The 21,429-nt window shown below is 38.3% G+C and overlaps 1 protein-coding gene and 1 long non-coding RNA gene across 3 annotated transcripts in view; both read right to left on the reverse strand.

The window, feature by feature from the left end:
* The window catches only part of ELF1 (E74 like ETS transcription factor 1), a 113,559-nt gene that overhangs the window by 89,959 nt on the left and 2,171 nt on the right, over positions 1-21,429 (reverse strand). The window lies entirely within an intron of this gene.
* On the reverse strand, positions 6,358-20,812 carry LOC135363834 (uncharacterized). The gene is made up of 2 exons (XR_010409984.1): positions 8,562-20,812; positions 6,358-8,259 (listed from the first exon to the last, which is right to left on the reverse strand). It is a non-coding gene; the product is annotated as an uncharacterized LOC135363834 (long non-coding RNA).

The following is a 21,429-nucleotide window of genomic DNA, read 5'->3' on the forward strand; positions in this document are numbered from 1 at the left end:
TCAGTCGGTTAAACGGTTTCCTTTGGCTCAGGTCATGATCTCAGGGTCCCAAGATCAAGCCCCTTGTCATCAGGCTCCCTACTCCGCATGGAGTCGGCTTCTCTCTCTCCCTCTGCTCCTTCCCACAGCTCATTCTCTCACTCTCTCTCTCTCTCAAATAAATAAAGAAAACAAACAAAAAATAGTGGTCCTCACACAACAGCCACTCAAAAAGACACTTGTTACCTTACTATTCAATAATCTCTAAATGTTGTGGAGAGGAAATCCTCTATTTTTTATATTGAGTTAGAGTGAAACATAAGGTCCTTCTTTCCTACTGCATCATACTGTAGAAAAATAGTATCACAACAACATCCTAACTGTTCCTTTCCCTACCACCGACTGCCTACCTTCCAATTCACCTTGCACTCTATCAGAGAAATCTTCCTTATTAAAAAATTATGTGAACTGATGTGGTTATCACTTGTGGCTGAAAAAGAAACAAACTCACAAACTTTGATTCCCTAGAAACAAAATAAAAACCTGGTACCATGGTTTTCAAACTTCTCTGTTAAGCAGTTGAATTCTTAGAAAAATCTTCAAGGAACCACAATACTACATACATTTAAGTCTTTGTTGTTTTAAGAAAGCCTAAAAATACAGATCCAACCCAAATTCATTTCAAAAATAGGGAAAGCAGATCTACAGAGAGAACTGACTTGCCCAATATCAAGTTAATGACTGATCTGAGGTACTCCTAGGTATTCATTCATTTAAAAAATATTTACTGAGCACCTACTATGTGTCAGGCACCGTTCTAGGCCCTTGCCATATAGCAAGAGACTCACTGTTAATAAATGATCCCTACCCACGTGGTGCTTATATTCTAAGCAACAGAAAGTGATAAACATTACAAACTAAATATAGAGCATGTTAATTATAAATAAAATATATAAATAAAAGATACACTATGCTGGTAATTAGGACAAAGAAGGAAAAAACAAGACAGCAAAGAGGAGAATATGACATTTTGGACAGACTAGCTACAGAGGATTTACTTTGCCATGTTGAGTGAAGACCTCTAGCCACGCAGAGCTATCTTAACATTCTAGACAGAGAAAGCCTGTAAGCCAGAGAAAGACTCTAACAGGGAGCTTGCCTGAAATGTTCAAGGAAAGCAAGGAGGCCAGTGTGGGTCAAGTAAAGAAAGTAAAGAGAAGAGTAATAGAAGGAAGAATACTAGAAACTGTTGGGAGAGTCTCACTGTTTAGAGATTTAATAGTTGGACAGTTTTCATCATATGAGTCATAAGATTTGACTGCTGTGTTGAAAACACACTGCAACAGGGCAAGGACGGAAGCAAGGAGAAGTTAATGCAATAATCCAGAGAAGATGATAATGACTTAGACAAAGGAGGCAGCCTAAGAGGAAGATGTGATCAAATTATGGCTGTGCTTTTGAGGAATATCCAACAAAATTTCTCAATGGATGGAAAAGAGTCGGTGGGGAAAGAAAGGCTTCAAAACTCCATTTTTGGCAACTGAGAGACTGCAGTTGCCCAAACTGGAGAGGAAAGACTACAGATGATGATGGTTTGGGGTGTGGAAATATCAGGAGTTCAGGTTTTGTTTTGTTTGTTTAAGATTTATTTATTTAGGGGCGCCTGGGTGGCTCAAACGTCTGCTTCTCCTTCTCCCTCTGCCACTACCCCCTGCTTGTGCTCTCTCTGCCAAATAAATAAAATCTTAAAAAAAAAAAAAAGATTTATTTATTTCAGAGAGAGAGTGCGCACACGAGTGGGGGGGGAGAGAAGAGGGAGAGCAAGAGAGAGAGAATTTTTTTTTTTTTAAAGATTTTTATTTATTTGAGAGAGAGAGAATGAGAGAGAGCACATGAGAGGGGGGAGGGTCAGAGGGAGAAGCAGACTCCCTGCCGAGCAGGGAGCAGGGAGCCCGATGCGGGACTCGATCCCGGGACTCCAGGATCATGACCTGAGCCGAAGGCAGTCGCTTAACCAACTGAGCCACCCAGGCGCCCAAGAGAGAGAATCTTAAGCAGACTCGACACTGAACAGGGAGCCCGACTTGGGGATCGATCCCATGAGCCTGAGATCATGACCTGAGCTGAAATCCAGAGTGGGATCCTTAACCAACCGAGCCACCCAGAGCCCCAAGAGCTCAGTTTTGAACTCATTAAGTTTGAGATGTTCCAAGTGGAGATGTCAAATTGGATATATTGTCCTGGAGTTGCAGACATGGTCCTAAACCCCAGGGCAGGAGTATGGGCTGGATATATAAACTGAAGTCATTAACATATACATGATATAAATGTGTATCTGATATTAAAGCTACAGCTAGAAAAGTAACAATGACAGATCCCCGGGACCCTCTAATATTTAGAGGTGGGGGAGCTGAGGTAAAGCTAGCAAAGAAGCCTAAGAAGGAGGACTCAAAAATGTCACAGGAAAACAAGGCAAATAAGGTATTACCCTGGAATCTGAGTGAAAGTGTTTCCAAAAGGGACTGAGCAATTGTGCCAAATGCTGAGGACAGATCAAATAAAATGAGGTCTGAGGAGGGGAGAAAAAAAAAAAAACAGCAGAATTTAGCAACATGAACGTCACTGTGAATTCTGAAAGAAGAGTTTTCATATTGTGGCAGAGGTAAAAAAAAAAAAAAAAAAAGACAAAACATCTGATTAGAGACCTTTTAACAGAGAATGAAAGGTGAGAAACTAAATAGAAAGTAATTGTGTAGAGTGAATGAGTCAAGAAAAGATTTGATGGGGGAGGGGAGGGCTTGTTTAAGAAAAGCAGTACCCTTTCTACTGCCAAGAACATTCCACTTTGTACCGCAGTTAATTTTGTACAAGTCCATCTCCACACGGATAAACTGGTAACCTGTCTGAGGGCAGGAGCCACACCATGCAGCTGGTACGACCAACCATCACTGTGGACACACTACTGCTGGGGACTCCATTTCCTTTCTTGTCAAATACTGGGAGAGCCCAGAGATCTGGTCATGTCGAAGACCCACTTCAGTTCTGATGTTTTATGATTTTGTAGCCTCTCCAAGTCCTCTGAATAGTGTTTGAGGAACAGAGAACAAATATCACACGAAGGCCACACTTAAGAAAGAAGTCTCCTCATCAAAATTTTAGTTTACTGAAAGTAATACATAAAATTACCAGATAGGCAGAATAACTGGAAATTTTGTAAGTTTCCCCAAAACCCAATTATACTTATTTCTGTTCACTAATAAGATATTTTTAAAAACACAAGAAACCCTATACTAATATTCCAGGAACATTTTTATCCTATGACAGGAGAATATTTAAGTAAATGGGCTTTTAGCACAAGTGCAAAAAACTCATCTCAAGTACCCCAAAACCTCCAAGCTCTAAAAAAAAAAAAAGAAAGAAAGAAAGAAATCTTAGTAAAATTTAAGATATGATAGAAGGCAAACCTCTTATTTTAAACTAGCCTAATTTAGACTATGTTTATTTTTATACAATATTTATTATTTATCTATAACACAAATTAAAGATCCTGTTTACAAGGAGATTAAGAAAAAGCTTAGTATTATGGCTTTAATTCTCATAAACAGATGTACTCAATGTTAATTCAGAATTGCTTGTGGACTGATGATTTATTTGGCTTGACTTTCTGCTTTAGAACTGAATCACAGAGCCAGCCACCCCATCCCTCCCACCACCCACCACTCCAGCAACCCTCACTTTGTTTCCTGAGATTAAGAATTCCTCATATCAGTGAGGTCGTATGATACATGTCTTTCTCTGATTGACTTATTTCGCTCAGCATAATACCCTCCAGTTGGGGAGGGGGGTGGGGGGATGAGTTAGCCTGATGATGGGTTTTAAAGAGAGCACGTTCTGCATGCAGCACTGAGTGTTATATGCAAACAATGAATCATGGAACACTACATCAAAAACTAATGATGTGATGTATGGTGATTAACATAACATAAAAAAAAAAAGAACTGAATCACAGAATGCTTAGCCCCAAAGATTATAAACCAGAAACATGAAAAAAATTATAGTTCTATTATATTTGCTCTTTAATAAAAACTAAATATAAACAAAAAGAAGGGGAACTTTATAATATGTTAAAGAAACAAGAACTTCAATTGCTCTTAATTATACTGCTGGTCAAAACAGAGAAATGAAAAAACTGACATTAGCAACTTGCCATGTAGTCCAAAAGCATGGGCTTTAGAGTAGGTGACCTAGGTTTGGGTCCCAAGTCCACTATTAATTAGTTGTATGACCTAGGGCTACTTTAACTCCATGCCTATGTTTTCACTTCTGTAAAGGGGAAAACGATAATCCCTGTTTCACAAAAAATTCACTTAAATTGCTTATTATAGTGCCAGGAGGACATATGTTATTTCTTAAATACTTATCAGAAAGGGGGGGAGGGGAAGAGATAAACATTCTAGTAGTACATTCATACTCAGCAATAAAATGGAATGAACTGTTGATAAACACAACTTAGAGGACTCTCAAAAGCATTATGATGAGTCTAAGAAGCCAATGTCAAAGCTTACATACTCTATGATTCCATTACATGACATTCTCTAAGACACCAATCTACAACGATGAAGAACTTATCAGTGGTTATAGGGGCACGTATTGGGGGTAGGGTGTGACCTATAACAGGAGAACATGGCGGAGTTTTGAGGGGTGATGGAATTGTTCTATTTCCTGATTATAGTGGTGGCTACACAAATTTATACATGTGTTAGAACTCATAGAACTGTATGGTGAAAAAAAGGGCAATTTTATAGTTTTAAAAGTGAAAATGAGGGGCACCTGGGTAGCTCAGCTGATTAAGCATCTCACTCTTGGTTTTGGCTCAGGTCATGATCTCAGGTTTCTGGGATTGAGCCCATCAGACTCCCTGCTCAGCGGGGAGTCTGCTTCCCCTCTCTCTCCCTCTGCCCCTCCCCCTGATCATTCTTTCTATCTTTAAAAAAATTTTTTAAATAAAACAATTTTTTTAAACACCAAAAGCCCAAAAGTCATTACTTCAGTCCATAATCATGAGAAAAGAGAAGACAAAATCAAATTGAAGGACATTCTACAAAATACCTGACCAGTACTCTAAAGTGTCAGTCAAAAAAGAAAAGAAACCATCAGAGATTTGAGATTCTCTTTCCCTCTACCCCTCCTCACCGCGCTTGCATGCACACTCTCTCTAAAATAAATAAATAAATAAATAGAATTTTTAAGAAAAAGAAAAAGTCATGTTTGCAATAATTTCATAAAGCAAAAATATGTTCTTTCTCTTCCAAAAACCAACCAACGCCATCCTGCATATTTTGAATACCTTAGTGTAAGTTTAATTATCTAGTTTAGGTTGTACCTACACTAAGATCATATATGTTATCTGAAAGGGATAAAACAGATTCTACCATAAATGATATGACTTGTTAGCTGTGCTTACTTCCAGTATATATGTTTATAACTTTAAAAATTCTGTCAACATCTGACTTCCCAATTCAAGAATGCGTTTTTTTTTTAAGAATGTCTCATGAATTCTACCTCTTAATATTCCTGTTTAAAAAAACTTTCAATAGTCTTGTAGTACCCACAGAATAAATTCCAATACAAGATTTTTTTTTAAGTGGCTGAGTGTGGAGCTTCACGTGGGGCTTGAGCTCACAACTCTGAGATCAAGACCTGAGCTGAGATCAAGACTCGGACACTTAACCAACTGAGCTACCCAGGTGCCCCCTAATACAAGATACTCTTGCATCTTGATTTTGGTCTACCCTATAGTAGCCTCACTTGTGGCCTTCCTACCTCCCAACATACACCCCACAATCCAGCTTTGCTGAACTTATTCAGAGCATGTTGTGCTTTCTAACTCCACATTTGCAGGCCTTCCCTACCCAGTGAATTTCCTGCAAAGCCCTTCTCTCCATCACTACAAGGAAGAAATGGTCACTTTCTCCTTTGTACCTCCCTCTGTATGTTGTAAATTATCTAACAGATGCATGAATCACATTGCTTATGCACTCACCTATTATACACTTATGCATTGTTAAAATATGCAAAGCACTCTGATAGGTTTTGAGGACCTAAAGGTGAATTGATTTCTTTCATAACTCCTCCTGCCCACTGTGCTGGAATATCTGGTGAAGAACACAGCATTTGGGTTCTTTTTTTTAATCATTTGTTTATATGTCTCACTGGTCATTTAGTTTAGCCTGATAGCATTCCTGACCCACAACAGTTCTGTAATAAATATTTGCTGAATGAAAACTTTTGGAAGTTGAACTAAATATTGGCTCAATGATAAATCTGTTTTCTTCTTTTCCACACAAGCCAAACCATTCTCAGGTCATTTCTGTATAGGTCTAAATTACACAAAAAGCAAGGCCCCTTCTTCACTTTCCTGAACAGTCCGGATCTATGAATAGGTTGGCTAAGGCTTGGTCTGGCAGCCCTGTCTGGTGATCAAGGCTGGAGCAGTAAGCTTTACATTTGTTGAGAGAGAACAGTTTCTGGGTTAGTCCCTGTGCTTACACCTGAACATCTCATTATGTTAATAGACAATGAGTAAAGGGAGAGAGACAGAGAGCAAAGGAGTGAACAAAAAAGAAAAACTCTCTAAAGAGTAGGACTGATGATCCAATCATGGTTCTTTTCCTCAACTTTTGGTCTTCTGTCCCTTTCAGGCCTTTACTTACACAGCCTTCGGTCAATAAACTTCCCTAATTAGAAACAAACTGGTAAATGTTTCAGCAAAAAGGAATATTCAAATAAGATATTTAGCCTAGAGGCTTTCATGTTTCGTAATACTGAACAGATGGAACAATTAATGACTTCTTTAAGCTCATAGTTTACTATCATCATAAAGGATGCTCTGCCACTCTTCTTCCCTACTTCAAACCACACCACTGGTACAAATGAAACTTTTAAAACTTAAAAGTATTTTAAACTTATAGTCATTTCAGGAAATACTCCTTAGACATACATAACGCTCTCAGTATTTCATTCAATGTTCTCAAATTTCTCTTTTTTCTCTCTCTCTCTCTTTTTTAGGTAGGTTCCACACCCAGCTTGGAGCCCAACGTGGGGCCTGAACTCACAACCTCGAGATCAAGACCCTGAGATCAAGATCTGAGCTGAGACCAAGAGTCAGACACTTAACCAACTGAGCCACCTCAGTACCCCCAATGTTCTCCAATTTCTATCTCCAGGTGTTGCTCCTGAACTCGACTCTTCTATCCAACTTGACACCTCCATTCAAATGTCATAGTCTTCTCAAATTTAACAGATCCAAACCTGAATTCCTGGTCTTTTCTCCAAAACCTACTCTACCCAGTTTTCTCCAGTTGTCCTGGTGGAGAGTGAATACTCCTAGCTGCTCACACCAAAACCTTGGCTACCGACTCGTCTTTCTGTCCTAAAGTCATATCCAATATGTCAAAAAATCCTGTAGGCTCAATCTTCAAAACATATATAGAATCCGAGAATCAATCCACTTCATTGTTACTATCGTGCTGCCAGCTGTTGTCCGCTCTTATCTGCATCCCTGTAGTAGTCTAAGGAGCCCTCCTGCTTCTCTTCTTCTTTCCCTACAATCTAGTCTCAAAGCAGTAGCCAGCAGTAATCTATTTAAAAACACAAGTCAGATTCTATCACTCTCCTACTTTAAAACTCCTCTTTAAAACGCCTTAGCTCCTCTTTTCACACAAAAAAGTAAGTCTTCATAACAGCTTACAAGGACAAGATCCTACCCTGGCCCGAACCTCTATGACTGTATCTCCTACTACTTCCTGCTCGCTCCCTCTCTTCTAGTCCCACTGACCTCTCCTTGCTATCCCAGGAACATATCAAGCATTCTTCCCCTCTAGGTCTGTGCACAGTCTCTTCTGCCAGGGAGGCTTTTCTGTTAGATATCCAGGTAGCTAACCCCTTTACTTCCTGTGGTAAACCACTGTAGTAATAGGTACTAAGTTGTTCAGACTTCTCAGTTTGAAATATGACTCTGCCTCTTCTCCCATCAAGAAGCACAGTCTACTTCTCCATCACTTAAATATGGGCTAGGCCAAGGGATATGCTCTGGCCAGTGGAATAATAACAAAACACGAGCACAGGTCTAAAAAGTATAAGGACACAGGGGCTTACCTTCTTGCTGCTGGGATCCCTCCTGCCACCAGTAAGGTATGAGAACTACACAGAGAGGCCCCCAGCCATGTGAGTGAAGCCACCTGAGATTATGTATCTCGCCCCAGCTGAGTCAGCTCTGATCTGAAGAATCACCCAAACATAAGAAAGAATAAAATAGAGGATACACACAGGTGCTCAAAAATTATGACTTGCTCCTTTAAAGCCAGGATTAAAAACCATTCTCGCTGTAGAATCCTATGCCATTTCAATAACATCCCAAACTTTAAAAATCTCATAAATATTTTGAACTTTAGAATTTAGTTTGAACCACCTTAAGAGACATTTCCCAAATTTAAGGATACTAAAATAAACATGTATAATCTGCTTTACAGATTAAGAATTCAGACAATTACAAGTTAGAGAAATAAGTCCCCAGGACTTACCAACCTCTCCTGCCTTGACTCTTGTTACTGTTTCCCCACTATCCTTTCTCCCCATTCTTCAAGACTCTGCTAAAGTTCAGCTGAAAGAAACAATATGTAAGTGATGAAACCTTAAAAAACAAAATAGTGAAAAACAATATGCCTGTGGGCAATAAATTATCTCAAGTATCTAAATGTAAGAATAGAGAGATTAAATAGAATAGGGTATTTTTTAAAAAGACATCTAATACTCTTGGGGTGCCTGGCTGGCTCAGTCAGTTAAGCATCTGACTCTTCATCTCAGCTAAGGTCTTGATCTCAGGTTTGTGAGTTCAAGCCCAGAATGGAGCCCAATTAAAAAAAAAAAAAAAAGACATCTGATACTTTCAAAAACAGAAAGCAGATACTATATACAAACATAGATTATAATAAAAATGACATCAGGGACACCTGGCTGGCTCAGTCAGCAGAGCATGCAACTCTTGACCTTGGGTTGTGAGTTCAAGCCCCACACTGGGTGTAGAGATTACTTAAAAATTAAATCTTTATTTAAAAAATGGCATCAATAAAAACATTAAATTCTATTTTGTTGCAGAAAAAGACACACAGAAGGGAAGACTGTTCATTAGACAGTATTTGCTAATGATCTCAAACCACTGTTAATCTTTTAAAAAAAAAATCCCTATACCACATTATTCCAACTAGATACTCAAATGTAAAAAAAGGAAAAGCACCAGAAGAAAATATAAACATCTGTATATTATTTGGTAAGAAATGTCTTCCTATGTATGACACAAATGGCAGTAGAAAGATAAGGAAAAGGATGACATCTGACTACTAAAAATTTAAAACCACTATAACCAAAGCTAAGGCAAAGAAAAAAGAAGGAGAAAATGTGACCAAAAGTCCTATAAAAAAAAAAGAAAACAAAACAAAAGCTAGTCTTGGGTTTGGCTTCCACAGCCAAATACATACACTGAAACTCCACAAATACTTACAAAAATAAAGTTCATGCTCCACTTACAAAATCAAAACTAGAACTATTAGGCAACATCTTGTGGGTGTGTAAGAAAGACCCTACAACGTGGAGCTGCCTCAGTGGGCTCACTCTGACAGAAACCTTGGTCTCTTTATCAAAATCTTGATCAATGGGGGGCCTGGGTCGCTCAGTCGGTTAAGCATCCGACTTGATTTCAGCTCAGGTCATGAGATCAGGGTCAGGATCCAGCCCTGCGTCAGGCTCCACACTCAGCACGGAGTCTGCTTGAGGTTCTTTCCCTCTGCCTCCCCTCCCCGTGTGTGTGTGTGTGTGTGTGTGTTCTCACATTAAAAAACCTTGACCAATGAACACCCAATTCTGTTTTGTTTTATTTTAATTTTTTTTTCAAGATTTTATTTATTTGAGAGAGAAACAGAAAGCATGAACAGGGCACAGGAAAAGGGACAAGCAGACTTCCGGTGGAGCAGTGAGCCTGATGCAGGACTGAATCCCAGGACCCTGGGATCACGAACCAAGCCGAACTCAGACACTTAACGACTGAGCCACCCAGGCGCCCCTTCCAATTCTGTTTTAAATTAAAATAAAACATTTAGGGATGCCTGGGTGGCTTAGCTGATTAAGCAGTTAAGCGTCTGCCTTCGGCTCAGGTCATGATCCCAAGGTCTTGGGATAGAGTCCCCCTCATTGGGCTCCTTGCTCAGCAGGGAGCCTGCTTCTCCCTCTGCCTCCCACTTCCCCTGCTTATGCGCTCTCTTTCTTCTCTCTGACAAATAAATAAAATCTTTAAAAAATAAAACAAAGTAAAAAGATTCATGCATTTAATTTTATATAAATTTCACCTCAAAAGAAAAAAATAACTAAACAAACATTGGTCAATACTAAGCATGCTAAAGTATTCAGATGGAAATGTACTAATACCTGCAATTTAGATAAAAGAGTAAATGTATGGTAAGGCAAATATTATAAAATGTTAATGATAAAATCTAAGTGGCAGATACATGAGCAAAATTTCATCTTTGCTGTATGTTTAAAAATCTGTGTAGTAAAATATGGGGGGGAAACTGTTGTTGAATCAAACATTCTAACAGAAAAATTGGGCGCTGGGCACGAATATGCACTTCACAAAAGAAATGTGGCGAAACACAATAGAAAATGTTCAAAGATATTCATTCCTAAACCTTAAAGCAGAAAAACAATACCGTTTTTCACCTATTAAAATAGCAAAGAATAAAATGATTAGAGAGGGTACAGGGGAAATAAATGGTCTCATACGCTATTCATGAGCTTTGTAAAAGAATATAATTCCAGCAGGCAATTTCACAATCAAAAAGCTTTATGTATATAGATCCTCTCACCCAGCAGTTTCAATCCTAAGCATTTATTCTAACAAAAAAAATACACAAAGATGTAGATAGAAATTCAGCACTATCGTTCAAAAGTATAAAAAAAAAGAACTGTCATGTAAATCAGATGTTATAGTGACTGTACCTCATCATATTGAACAGACCATATTATTCATCTGTTAAGAATGATTATCTGGGGGCATCTGGCTCAATCATTAAGCGTCTGCCTTCGGCTCAGGTCAGGATCCCAGGGTCCTGGGATCGAGTCCCGCCCGCATCGGGCTCCCTGCTCCTCGGGAAGCCTGCTTCTCCTCTCCCTCTGCCCCTGCTTGTGTTCCCTCTCTCACTAGGTCTCTCTCTGTCAAATAAATAAATAAAATCTTAAAAAAAAAAAGAATGATTATCTGTATAAAATGGTGTAGACATGAAAAAGACTCCAGAATATATGTAAGTGACATATGCAAGTTATAAACAGTACATGTCACGTACATCAACATCTATGCCTGTGTGGTCCTTATTTCAGTATCTGAAGTAATGGCCAACTGAAAGTTAACAGTATTTATACTGTGTAAGATTTTTATGATCTTTATTATTTGTTTTTCAGTATTTAAGTAGTTTCTATGTGCCTGGCACTATTCTATAGACTCAGGATACAGTTTACCTATAGATTCATGTTAACATTCAGGCAGAGTCCCTGAAGGAACTGTGATGAAGGAAATCAGCAAAGTAACATAGTGACCAAGAAAACCTACTTTCAATAGGGACAGCCTCTCTGAATATGGGACAGCTGCTTTGAGACCTGAATGCTGAGGAGCCAGTCGTATCCAGCAGAAGCTGGGGAGGAATACTATTAATAGAGGAAGTTATAGGAGCAAACAAAGGCAATTCCGGCAGGAGTAAGCACCATGCTTCTTAGAGCGCAAGGAGTGAAGAAATAAGAAAAGCGGGTAGAGAGTACTAACCTGGAACATATTACCACTTTGAAAGTCAGGAAAAAGGATCAAGCTCGTTTCATCCTAAAAAATCAAAAACTTTTACCACTATCCCAATCATACTAGAAGACAAAACTTTGAAAATCTTTCCTTCCTAAGTGCTTGCCATATGTATCTCATATAAGTCATGCTAGAGCTATTAAAAAGCATTCAGAAAATTTCCAAGTAGAGCGTTCTCAGGGCAACAGTTCTCCAAGGCCATTCACAGAACAGATGCATGAGAATCCTCTGAAGACAAGTACACAGTGCAAACATACATTCCTGAGTCCTATAGCTAAGGTTCAAATTGATTAAGTGGGACTCAGGATTCTCTATTTTTACTTCCCAGATGACCAGAAGTTAGTATAGTGACAAAGAGACCTCCATACCTCAAGAGGCCTGACTGCCCTGTATATATGTAGATGTATATACGTAGAACGCCATATCTAGATTAAGTCCGTGAGAAGGTCATATTTGTGTTCGGTAGATCCTATTTAGGAAATCAGCAAGGTGTGTAATATATTTTTCAAGCATCTCATAGATCCAAAAAAGATATTCTTTAAATTCACACTTTTCCATAGAAACAAATCCCAATCATTTGACAACCCCAAACCCATCTACCATTCTTTCTCACTCCCTTCACAGCCAAACTTCCTCAAAGATTTGTCTATATTCCATTTCTTCACTTTCCTCTCATTCTTTGACTCATTCTAATCTAATCTAATCTAATCCTACCCCTATTAAACCACTAAATCTGTAAAATCAATGACCACACAGGGCGAAAACCTAATTAATGTTTTTGGAACTTGTTTTGTTAGACCTAATAAATGCTCTCTCCTGGTTTTCCCCCAATTCTGGAGTACTTTTCCTTAGTTTTCTCTGCCCTACCTCCACTACCTCACCACTGAACATAAGAGGTTCTAAAGATTCCACTGAAAGCCCTCTTCTTTTTCCAAACTCTCCCTGGGCAAATCCATCCATTTCTGGGGTTTCAACTACCAAGCCAGAGAATAAAGGTGAAAATCACCTCTGCTAAATTGCCCTTGACAATCCCCTTAAATTCACTGTTGAAGTTTTATCACATCAACAGGTCACACTGGCAACCAATATATCATCTGAATAAATATAAATGAACCATTTTTCCCTCTGGCATTCAAGCACCAGATTAAGTAGGTAATTCATATTTAAAAGCCACATTGTAAGAGAAGATGAAGGATTTTTCTCCTTCTACTCCGTTCCACCTCCCTACTCCCTGGTTTAAAACCCATCAACATCTGCCATCTCTGCTTAACATTCAAAATCCTTTTTTTTTTTTAAGATTTTTTTAATTTATTCATTTGAGACAGAGAGATACAGAGAGAGAGAGAGCATGAGCAGGGGGAGGGGCAGAGGGAGAGGCAGAAACGACGTCCTGCTTAGCAGGGAGCCCTACTTGGGGCTCCATCCCAGGACCTAGAGTTCATGACCTAAACCAAAGGCAGACGCTCAACCATCTGAGCCACCCCAGCGCCTCAACATTCAAAATCCTTGCAATGGCCTACAATGACTTATATAATCTGATACATGCCCTGGTCACCTCCCCCCACTTTTCATACATCACAGCCCTCAGGGCCTTCTTTCATCTCCCAAAGGATACCCTTCCTTGCCCTGCTTTGGAGCTTTTGCAAAATGCTACTCCCTCGTGCCTCCCCTCCCTTTCCACTCCTCTCTTCCTCCTAGCCACTGCTTACTCATCCTTCAGGTCTCTATTTAAATGTCATTTTCTTGGAGAAGCCTTTTCAGTGTAGCCTTTCCACCTACTTTGTCAGGGGTCTCCCTGGTATGCATGTAACATTCAAGCACGCTTTTTACTTGTTCAGTCAGTATCTGCCTCCTGCGCTAAACTGTAACCTTTATGAGGATCTTTGTCTGCTTTTTTCATAGTTCTATCCCCAGCACCTAACACGTGAATATAAACCAAATTAATAACCTCAATCTCATTACAGAGGTTTTTATAATCTTACCACTTGCACATCCAAATATAAATTCAAATTTGCCTTTAAAAAAAAAACTATGGTAAAATATACATAAAATTTATTATCTTAACCATTTTTAATTCTACAGTTCAGTGGCAATAAGTATAATCATACTGCTGGGCAACCCATCTCCAGAACTCTTTTCATCTTGTAAAACTGAAACTCTATATCCCAATTCCCCCTTCCCCCAACCCCTAGCTGTCATCATTCCAATTTGTCTCTATGATTTCGATTACACTTGATACCACAAGTGGAATCATGCAGTATTTATCTTTTTGTGACTAGTTTATTTCACTTAGCATGATGTCCTCCAGGTTCATCCATGTTGTAGCAAATTGCAAAATATCCTTCCTTTTTAAGACTGAAAAAATATTCCACTGTATGTATACACATTTTGTTTATCCATTAATCCACTGAAGAACATTTGGGTTATTTCCACCTTTTGACTATTGTGAATAATGTCGCTGTGAAGATAGATGTATAGAGTCTCCCTGAGACTCTCCTTTTAGTTCTTTGGGGTGTATAGCCAGAAATGGGATTGCTGGATCAGACAGTAATACTATTTCAAATTTTTTTGAGGAACCACCATAATGCTTTCCACAGTGGCTGTACCATTTTACATTCCTATGAATAGTATACAAGGGCTCCAATTTCTCCACATTCTCTCCAACACTTGTTATTTCCTGTCTTTTTTTTTTTTATAGCAGCCATTCTATTGAGTCTGAGGTTTTGCTTTTATATAAACTTTGTGCTTTCTTTTTCCTACAAAGCTGTGGTAAAAAGCCCCCTCAAAACATGCACCATAAACTAACCCAAGACATTCTAGAAAATAATGAAAATGGAAAAGAGACAGTCTTTGAAAGCAGGATTTTAAGGAACAATAAAATTGTGGTTCATGTGCAGTGGCAAAAAAAAAAAAAAAAGGACAAACAAATAAAACAAATGGCATTCCTACTCATATCTGAAATTCCCTGATGCCAACTGCCTGCTTGGAACTCCTTAAGCCTATATTCTGCCTTCCATCATGACACTTCCCTTCACTCTTACCCACACCTGTGTACCTTCCCAGAGTGCTGGGACTGTGTCTGCAGTCAATCTCTTTCTGTCACACTCTTCCTTCCTACTTCAGCTCTTACAACTGGGTCAGTGCCTGCCCTACTCAGTGGGTGATTGAGTGGCAGGGCCCTAACCTTCCCAGTTAATAGGGTCATCTGTATCCCTTGGCATAAGGGAGTATCAGTGATAAATACAGATGTCAGGAAAGCTAGGGTAAAACAACTCCCATTACAACCTTGAAGTTTGAATTAAATGTTTAATTAAATCTGGAAACAGATAAAAAGCTATACACAAAGCAATACATCAACACATCCTAAATCAGAAATGTATCCTGGTCTTGGGATTTTAAATCCAAAAGAAAGTTTTACTAAATTAAAAGATTAAACTACAAATAAAGATTTAAGATTGTCTAGTAGGACTGTCTGGACATAGAAATCACTAGCTAAATACCTTCCCAGAGATCTACAATAAAGCAAAAAAAAAAAAAAAAAGTTTAAATCAAAGTTACTTATTTAATAGTGAGTAGTCTGAATTCAAAAATAAAATGTTAAATTTGCACATACAGGTGCGCACACAAAACTTACGAAACCATTGTTACTCCTTTATCAAAATTCAAGTCACCTATAGTGGAATTACTTTTCAGAGAACAAAATATTTTATATTTACATTTGTGAAAATGAACCCCCTGAGAAGTAAAAGGAAACGCTAACTGCCATTAATCCTAAAACAGTCACCATTCCAGCATAAAAAGTCAGATACGGTACAATAACAAAGTGCAGGCTAAAAATCAAACTAAAATTTTCTTTATATAAGTACAATATCATTTGCAGTTTTAAAAATGATATGATAATGAAACCACTAAAGATTAAAAACTATAAATACATCTCTAACTTTACTGGCTCTTTGTCCCAATACTTAGGAAAGGAGCAAATGAACCATGAAGTATTTTGAAAGTTACTTTCCAAACCTTAAATAATATCTAAATAATACTGTTTTTTTATACAGCAATGTACCTTGTAAACCTAGATAAACATTTGCATTTTCAAGATTCATGGTCTACTTCATATAAATTAGAGTATACATCAACTGTAGAATATAAGATATAAATGTTGCAAAAAAAATTTATGAAAAGTTACCCCCAGTCCCATTCATTTACTTTGAAAAGGTTAAATAAAACAAAACCATTTAAAGTATATCATCATATGTGCCATGCTATACTTCTGAGAAAAATTCAGAAATATTTAATTACTTAAAATCATTGACATTCTATTTGAAAATCTCTTCGTTACCAAAATGTAAGGTCCTTAAGATAAAGTATCAGGTAACTTAAGGGGCTGGGGTCCAGTTGATACTTCACCCACTCTCCTCCTCAGCCTAGATACCACATTCAGAAAGAATAGACAATTGCTGACCTCAGAATGCCGCTTAAGCCCACTTCTGCTTTACTGTTAACACAAATTTCAAGCGCTAAATGGCTACTCCACCCCTCCTGACACCTTAGGGAATACAAGCCATTTACAACATTGGGCTGTAAAGAGCTCTTCTGCTAGGAAAGTTTTATTTTGTCGAGTTCTAGACGGAACCATTTCCTGAGTTGCAGAGAGCAAATAAGTCTTTCACAATCTCTATTTCATTTTGATTCAAGCTAGTTTACCAGTTTAATTTGTGAGCAGACTGCCCTTCCAAATAAGTAACATTGAATAAAATCCAAATTATTTACATAAATACACTTAAGGCAATTTATCGAAGTCTGGAGAACTTTTTTTTTTAGTCTGGAGAACTTCTAACAATAAAATCCAACTCTACAAAAAATGAGAAGGGAAGGTCACTTTCACTTAGCCAAAGAAGGGGGAGGGTGGAGACTTTTCAAATATTTCTCAAGAGCTACAACTGTCAAAAACAGCACCATATGTATTATAACATTGGATGAAAAAATGAGTATAAAAGAAGGAAAAAAATATTTTACAACATGCCACAATGTTTTTTTGTTTTTTTTAGATTTATTTATTTATTTATGTGAGAGAGCGAGAGAACACACAAGCGGGGGGTGGGGGGGGGCGGGGAGCTGCAGGCAGAGGGAGAAGCAGATGCGGGACTCAATCCCAGTATCCTGAGATCATGATCTGAGCTGAAGGCAGATACTTACCCAACTCAGCCACCCAGGCGTCCCCGCCACAATGTTTTAAAAAACACACTTTTTGATAAGAAATTTCTGGAGCAAATAAGTATCTAAAAAGCATTCTTAAATTTCTTTGCAACTTCCTAAAGCTATTGATTGTATTTTAAATTTCCTTTATTTAAAAGCCTCAGAAAAAGTTCAGAAAACAAATTTCAACTTGCCATTTAATTACCATAACCCACATATACTGATATAGAAGAACCATAATGAGTTCTAAAATAGTGAATTTCAAATGAATGAAGTTTTATTAGAATTCTTGACGATATTAGGTTTAAGTTATACTGTCCACAGGGTGGCAGTCTCACAGCCTTAAATTTGTCTCTGGATTCAATGTACAATTTTAGTATTCAAAAAGCCACACCCACATACACATACAGGTGGGCAATAGTTTACTGTCTGACCAATCCTAGGAGCAAAAATTGTCTGTTCTCACCAAAAAAACAAACAACAACAACAAAAAACGATGCTTTGTAACCTCCCTATTTCTTTTAGGAGTATTTACTTCCTGACATCTTCAATTTTTTCTTCCATTTTACCTTTTTTTTAAATCTCATCCTTTGTATTCTGCTGCTACCACCCTATTTAAGGAGAGAATAGAGACAAGGAGAGCTATTAAATTATTTCTGTACTTCTGGAGACACTCCACCCTGTTTAAGGCCTAACCCAAAGGGAGAGGGGGAGCAGGAACAGGAAGATGAGAGTGGACACTACGAACACAATCCCTCCTTTCTCCAGCTCATCCTGCACACTACTACCAAAATAATTTCATCAAAACACTTATATTACTAGAAATCCCTTCTCCCAGCTAAGTAAATTCCTTATACCCAAATTCAAAGACCTTCACAATCAGAACCTTCCAAAATTTCCTGAGTGCTCTGGAAGAGTTAAGGGGATCTGTAAAATAAACTTCACTTTGAATAGACCTTCCACCTTCCTGGTTTTCATTCATTCATTCAAATAGTTTTTGCATACTCTCTGAGTGCCAAGCACACCGTTCCAGGTGCTGATGGTACAGAAAGGAACAAGTCAAAGTCCCTGCTTCAAAGTTATTCTCGACTGGACAGTCTGAATTGGAGTCTCGTTAGGGGTGAGGGAATAAACTCCCAAGCACTTCCAGCGCTCTGCAAATAGAGAAGCACCCCTGGAAGCATACTAGTGGTTGGGGGGGATGATAAAGACACCAGAGATCTGACAGCACGGACATTGTCTGCTGCAGGCCCTAATCTATTTTTGCAGCCTTATTTCCAATTCCTATCCTACTTGTACCCTCAGTTCAGCCAAAATGTGCTAGCAACTGTTAATGTGCCTCTGCTCCTGCCTGCTTCCTTCTTAATGCCTTGCTTTCCACCACATCATCTCCACCAGCAAAAGCCTAGCCAGACATCAAAGCCCATCCGAAATGTTGCCTCCTACAGGAGGCCTTTCCCCATTCACTTCACATGAATCCATATGTGGTATTTTGGAGGCCCTCAAACCCATATAACTCTTGGCTTAGTTCCCTCTGAGCATTTATCACACTATACATCGTATCATAATTTTCTGTACAGGTTAACCTCCTTCATCAGCTATTTACTGAACACTTGCTCCATTCCTGGACTATCTAGGAGCTAGAACTGCAGTATTAAATTATTCCACTAATATTTTTAAATGCTTACTATCCAGATGATAAATATAAAATGTAAAGACAAAATATTATATATGCTTTTTACTACTTCAATCTTTTTTTTTTAAGTTTTGTTGATATAATCTACATATCATAGTTCACCCATTCAAAGAGTAGAATTTAGTGTTTAGGTTATTTACTGAGTTGTGCAACCATTATCATTATTAGATTATTTTAGGACAATCACTCTAAAAAGTAACCTTTATCTCCATTAGCAGTCACTCTGAGCCCTGTAACCACTGCCCCCTCACCTCCCAATCCTAGGCAACCATAATCTATCTATCCTCTTTCTCTTATAGAATTGCCTATTATGGACAGTTCATATAAATGAAATCATATAAAATGTGGTCTTTTGAGCTGGCTTCTTCTGCTTAGCATAACAATCTTGAAACTGATTCATGTTGTGGTATGTATCAGTTCATTCTCTTTTATTGCCAAATAATATTTGATTGTATAGATACATCTCGTTTTACTATTCAGTTGATATTTGCACTTTCACTTTCTGCTTATGAATAATGTTCTTCTCAACATGTGTACAAGTTTTTGTGCAGGCGCGTTTTAATTTCTCTTGAATGGAAAGGCTGGCTCGTATGGTAACTCTATGTTTAACATTTTGAGGGAACTGCCATCCTGTTTTCCAAAGAGACTGCACATCACTTTACAGTCTACCAGCATTGCATGAGGGTTCCAACCACTTCACTATTGTTTGAATCTTAAAGAGCAAGAATGATTTCACTATTCAGTATCCTTACCCTCATGGAGCTTATACTCAAGTGGAAAAAAGATAACAAATAAATAGAAAAAAAAAATGTGTTTATTTCAAGTATTAAGAAAAAGGAGAAAACAAAAGAGAGTAAAGTAACCAAAAGAAAAGGATGATCAGAAAGACCTCACTGAGGAGGTAATGTTGACCTGAAATATGAATATTCTAGGCAGTGGTAACACCAAGAAATAAAAGTGAGAAAAGAACAAGTTTGGCATGGTCAAGGAACAAAAAGGAAGCCAGTGTGGCTATGTATAATGAAGAGGCGGAGAAGGTAGGAGATGAAGTTGGGGGAGTAGAGGCCAGATAATATTCGACTACGGTAAAGTCCTTGGATTTTAAATGCCATCATTTTTTAATCCCTTATATTTCTTTAATATAGGTGTTCATCTGTGAAAACATTCCTTAAATGGTCACATATCTTCTGATTGCACCTAATAGTAGCAAATATTAAAGAGACTACTTAGGTAAATATGTACCATTCAATTAGTATCGCTTTACTCTGTGGCCCAAGGGAGGACACCTAAAACATGACTACCAACGGCCTTTTGGTAACAAGGCACAAGCTTATGAATGAAGCTTTACAAATTTATCACCAAGCCTTAACCAATTTAAGGTGTATGCCTTAGTGACAGTAACAAGCAGCTCAGTCTTAAAATATTAAGGTCATTTTCAATAAAGCATGCTAGTAAGAATATAGTTGCATATAATGCTCATGATTTAAACCTAGATTTCATTCTTTTCAATTGCATTCTGATTGCTTTTCTCATTCTACTAATTAAAAATTAATATTCAACAGGCAAACATAAAACATGGGCACAAGTCTCTATATTGCTTAAATTTTTTTTTTTTTAAAAGATTTTATTTATTTATTTGACAGAGAGAGGCAGTGAGAGAGGGAACACAAGCAGGGGGAGTGGGAGAGGGAGAAGCAGGCTTCCCGCTGAGCAGGGAGCCCGATGCGGGGCTCGATCCCAGGACCCTGAGATCATGACCTGAGCCGAAAGCAGACGCTTAACGACTGAGCCACCCAGGCGCCCCTATACTGCTTAAATTTTTTAAAAACAGTTTTCACATATTACTGCTATATGCTTTTTTTAAAGAAGAAAATGTTTTTAAAACTCCAGTAACATAAATGCTACTCCTTTGATAAAAGAACCCATTACCTAGTCAAACTTTATTAAGGTGAAATTCTCTCCTACCATCCCAGCTTGATCTCCCATGCCTCTCTCTCCCTCTAGGCACTGTGTTCAGACTATTTGCCAGCTTCATACTTGTTGACCCCACCTCCCCCTCCTAGCCCCCCACCCATCCACCCCCCTCCACCCCCCTCAGCTTTAAGACACACATTCCCCACCAGGAGAAATCCAACCAGTTTTTCAAGGTCCAGGGCAAACACTCTCCCCTCTACCTCTCTTTGCCAGTTCTCAGGAGTAGAAGTGATGTCTCACCTCTGTGTTCCTGCAGCAGTAACTTCTGCAACTCAGATACTGCCTTACCCTGTTTGGCCTGGTACACAACAATATAGGAGTCTGAGAAATATTGTCACCAAACTACTTCCCTCAGCATACCTTCAAATATATATAAAGCAAAGCTATTTGCAATTCCTCGGTGCTCAGTTGAAAATCACATCCAATCACAATATGATACCAAGTCATCACAAAATGCAAGGTCAAGTAGAGTTAAGCCCTACTTAGGCAGAGGGGTCTTTCCTTCCTTCCAAATTCCGACTGAATTCTTTATAGTAAATGGTTTCTTAATGACACAATCCCGCTCTTCATTCAAATGAAACTTTCCCCACATAAATAAAACTTTTCCACATGCATTACCTATTCAAGAATTGCTCAACAATTCTTGCAACTCCATCTAAAGTTTCTGAACGATACGTTTTTTCCAGAA

Source organism: Mirounga angustirostris, unplaced genomic scaffold (assembly GCF_029215605.1).
Source record: "Mirounga angustirostris isolate CCGP_5_RB_7025 unplaced genomic scaffold, mMirAng1.0.hap1 SCAF_3, whole genome shotgun sequence".
Taxonomy (NCBI): domain Eukaryota; kingdom Metazoa; phylum Chordata; class Mammalia; order Carnivora; family Phocidae; genus Mirounga; species Mirounga angustirostris.